Genomic DNA, 4,636 nt, shown 5'->3' with positions numbered 1-4,636 from the left:
ATTGCATTGACATGCACATATGACATATATGCATAGAGATGTGTTTTTCCTCATGATGTACGGTATCACATTATTCATGATTTCTCACGCATGTTGACAGATGGGCATAGTGATGCATTTGTTTTACGCATGTTATCTGGAAGGAAAATGAAACATATTATTTATTATTGAAATGATTTTTGGAAAAAATTACTGTTCTCAAATTATTCATATTTTTGGCAACTTCGGCAAACGATTTGGGTTTTCACTGATGTATTTGAAAGGAAGAACTATTATTTTTAAAATCATGATTTGGCTGAGCATTTTATCTCTGTGTTTCTTCTGGTATTATTTGTTTTATGTTGTTATGGATTGTTGTGGACTAGTGGTTTTGGACCCGACCTTGGTAGAAGCTCGTCACTGCTTTCAACCTACGGCTAGGTTTGATACTTACTCAGTACATGGGGCCGATTGTACTGATACTACACTTCTGCACATTGCGTGCAGATATTGGCTGTTGTTGTTGCTATGCTCGATGATTGCGGGATTTGAAGATGTACCTGCGTTCCTGTTGTAGCTGCCTCTTGTTCAGGGTAGCCTTAGATTTATATAAGCTCTGTTTATGTATTATTCAAACAGACTATGTATTTATTTCATTTGCACTTTGTATACTCTATTCTTAGAAGCTCATGATTTGTACTACCAGTTCTTGGGAAGATGTATTGATTTTAGATATTTTTTTTTAATTAATTTCATTGAAATTGGATAGTTGGAAATTAGCTTACCTAACGGGTTGGGTTAGGTGTCATCACTACTAGTGAGATTTTGGGTCGTGACACAATCAGGCCCCAAATTGGGTCCGCAACCATGTCTAGCCCAGAAGCATACGAATACAAAGGCCCAATAGCGCACCACAACCTGAACTTTCAGCATGACTCCACATGCGTCATTACACAAAATGGGGATATTACAAATTGCTCCAAACATTAATACATGATCATCCATGTTTAAAATTACAGCACTAAGTCAATACGGAAAATCATGACTCAAATTTACAGTAACAGCCCATAAATCATCATTATACAAGTTGAGGTCTATTAAAGTTGAGCCACATTTATTAGCGTACAGGTCCAATTTTTAGTTTCAACAGAGTGTAACATATAAACACGAGCAAAATAATTGCATCAGAAAAACATAATTTCAAATTTACGAGAACAGCAACTCTAATTACAACTAATTGTTGGGAACAGTGATTCGATAATTAAAAAATAATTATAGTGATCTCCCATACAATCTTCATGTATCAATTAATTTATTACATCGAATATGACTAATAGCTAAACCTATGAGCTATCATTCTGCAATTATGCAGTCCCAAAGTATTACGACAAACAAGTCTCAAGCAGTTTAATTCGTGCCTCCTTATGCCTTAATTAATCCAAGTAGGCTCCCTAATTTGCAAGAAAAATAGTCACTGGCATACTCTTGCAAACTAGATTTGTGCATAGCAATCAAAATAAGGACATGAGCAGATTATTAGCAGACATTAATTTCATAAATCATTCATAGGGCAATTAATCGCATGCAACTTTACTCTTCACCATACTATTAAACTCAGTATGCTTTAACCTATTCATCCAACCATTACATCCATCCTTGCAAGTATTCAAACATGTAAACAAAAATCAACATTTGAAACGAGCAGAAGTTTCATCTTAGACTTCATAGTTCCATTATTCAAAACACCAAACAGACATAAACAATTCATCACTGAACTAACTGAATTCAAATCATCACTAAGCTTAAATCAGAAGAGATTCAATAAATATAGCAGTAACAAATCATAATGTCATGGAAAAAGAGGAATCAATTCATTTTGCCAACAACAGTAATTCAAAATCAAAGGTGAGTACCTGATTGTGCAGGAATCACATTAGAAATGCCAAATAAAGGCTAAGTAAGAGAAAATTACAGCTCAGCCAAACAGGAACAGTAGATCAGCAACTTCACAGCTCAAGTATCAACCAGAATTACAGGAAAATGAAGCAGAAGAACAGAAAATCGAACCAATTTCTGAAAAACTCTTCTGTTTTGTTTTTGTTTTGTTCTTTTGGATCTTTTTTTTGAGTTTTCTAGATCTGGATTTGAATTCCAGAATTTTTTAAGCTACTAGTTGTGAATATCCATGTGTGAAGGTGAGAGAGTGACAGTATGAGTATGAATGAGTGAATATGTATGAATGAGAAGAGCCCGTGAGGGGAAGGCATCTTTTATAACAGATTTTCCCGCTGTTGCTTCTGTTATTTTCCTTCTTTTTACTCCCTCTCAATTTTGTTATTTACATGCTCAGCTCCTAGATAATTGACCTATTGTACTGTTTTATTCCACATAAGCCCTAACTACTCTCTTCTAGAAGCTCCCTAGACAGCTAACAATAAGGTTCCTCAAATTTAATTCTCCAATTGCCCCTCTAGACCCCTGTTTCTTACTCTTTCTTTTATTCTTGCCTTCTTCTTTTACCCCCTTTTATTTTTACCCATCAAAACTTGTAAGAGTGGACCTGGGCCGAAATAATTCAAGCACACTGCCCAGACCCAATCTCTTTATCTTTTCAACAGCCCAAATTAAACTAACCTAAATGGATTGATCAATTCTATAAACCATCCTAATTAACTGCAGACTAAGTAAAACAAAGATCCATTCAAACGGATTTACAATTCAATGATTAACAATAAACAACAAACTATTAACACCTAAGAATGACACGTGGGCTTAGTTAACTGATAATTTGATTAAAAGTCACATATTCAGCGAAATAACAGGCATGAAACAACAAACCTAGAAACAACAGTCTCAAGCAAATAGGGTAGAGAAATATACCTATTAGAACTCAATTGGATTGACAATGGTGGATTCCAGCAAGCCGGAGATTGTTACACAAGCACTAGCGGGAATCTCAGGGGCCAATGCTATGTGTAGCAATGCCTCTTACTTTGCCAGAGGAAAAAGAAACCGTCGCTGGCCGGTCGATGAGGAAACAGCCGGACTCTGGCGATAATGGACAATGGGGCGTAACCACCACCAACCAACAATACTCATCAAGAGATGTCGATTGGTTTGAATATTAACCTCAAATGGGTAAAGAAATCGAAAAGGGGCAATTTCAAATTTTCTTGGATTCTCATATCCGCTAATCGTGGAATTTGGGTGAGTTTTTGAAGAAATGGATGATGGATTAGGGATGAGGAGATGGACTGACGCCGTGGGGTGATTTCCGACGGCGGTCAACGATAGCGTGAAGGCGGAGGGACGACGGTGGGCGGCAGAAGCGATTTTCAGCCGCCCAAGAGAGATGAGAGAGAATGAGTATCCGTGTTTTAAAAGGCATTTTCGGGGCTCGCCCTTGAGCGGGGCACTTGCAAAACGTCCTGGGGCTTAGTTCTGTGAGGCTTACGCCCTAAGCGCCCGACCGTGCGCCCTAAACACGCCTAACGCCCAATGCCTAGGGCTCGCCTAACAGTTCTAACGCAAATCACATGTCGAATTTTCTAATTAATATTGTTGACCTTCAAAATTCTTTAACAAATTAATGATAAAAGTTCTATTCATCGAATGAGACATAGTATTGCGAATTTATATCTTCACTTGTTATTGGTTGTGTCTTAGTTCATTTGTCTCTCCTTGTTATACACTTTTATTAATTCGATATCTTAAATTAATTTGTATTTATTCATGAAGGAGTAATATTTTAATTAGCGTACTAATAAGATTTTATTAATTATTTACTTTTAGGAAGGTAAAATGTGGAGTTTGATCATTTTTTTAAAGAAATTGTAAGTTATTAATTATTTAAAAGTTAAAGACGTTATGCGTGATTTGTATGCATTAGTTATACTTACGAATCATGCTATATATTTATTTTCTATGAATTTCTTTAATTTTCATTTAATTTTTAACTTTTAATTTATTTTTTTTGTGTTATTATGTTATTTTATTAATTTATAAATTAAAATTTTTAAAGATCCATGGGGCTTACGCCCCCCCTCCCCCGGCTTACGCCTCGCCCCATATCAAGTAAAACGTCCCACCTTAAGCCCCCGCCTTTTAAAACATTGCTTGTAAGTAGCGTATAATAGATTGTTTGACTAGTTTTTTGTGGGGATGAAGCGCACGCGCGCGCGCACACACACATATATATTTCACATATTTATAGTTTTCTTCAATTTTTATGCAATTTTACCTGTTTATAAATATTTACTATCATTATATTATTTTATAAAATATTAAAAATTAAATACCTATGGGGCTTACGCCTCGTGCCTCGGGGCTTACGCCACGTTGAGGCATATGTAAAACGTCCCGTCTTACGTCCCACGCCTTTTAAAACACCGATGAGGATTAAGGGTGGTGTGTAAGGATCGGATTTTTACAAATTTTCTTTATTAAAATGGGTACTTTGGCAATGACATAGTTTTATTCCTGAACTACGCCTTTTTGGGTGCCTTTGAGGCCACACTTGGACAGGGTATGGGGTAGGCTAAAGCGCGATTTTGGGCCTAAAACGGCGGTCTTTCACCTTTGAACTCATCAGCCCTCTTTTCCTTTGTTTTAATTTTCAAAACTAGTCACCTAGTCTAAAAATTCTAATTAAAGCCTA

At 36.3% G+C, this 4,636-nt stretch overlaps 1 long non-coding RNA gene across 1 annotated transcript; it reads right to left on the bottom strand.

Annotated features, from left to right (window-relative positions):
- Positions 1–1,203: 1,203 nt before the first annotated feature.
- On the bottom strand, positions 1,204–3,590 carry LOC107774034 (uncharacterized). Its single transcript, XR_001645415.2, has 2 exons — positions 2,860–3,590; positions 1,204–1,430 (listed from the first exon to the last, which is right to left on the bottom strand). It is a non-coding gene; the product is annotated as an uncharacterized LOC107774034 (long non-coding RNA).
- Between the last annotated feature and the right edge of the window lie 1,046 nt (positions 3,591–4,636).

This window comes from Nicotiana tabacum, chromosome 19 (genome assembly GCF_000715075.1).
Source record: "Nicotiana tabacum cultivar K326 chromosome 19, ASM71507v2, whole genome shotgun sequence".
In the NCBI taxonomy this organism is placed as follows: Eukaryota; Viridiplantae; Streptophyta; class Magnoliopsida; order Solanales; family Solanaceae; genus Nicotiana; species Nicotiana tabacum.
Note: the sequence above shows the minus strand (reverse complement) of the source record. Positions and strands in the feature narration are given on the sequence as shown.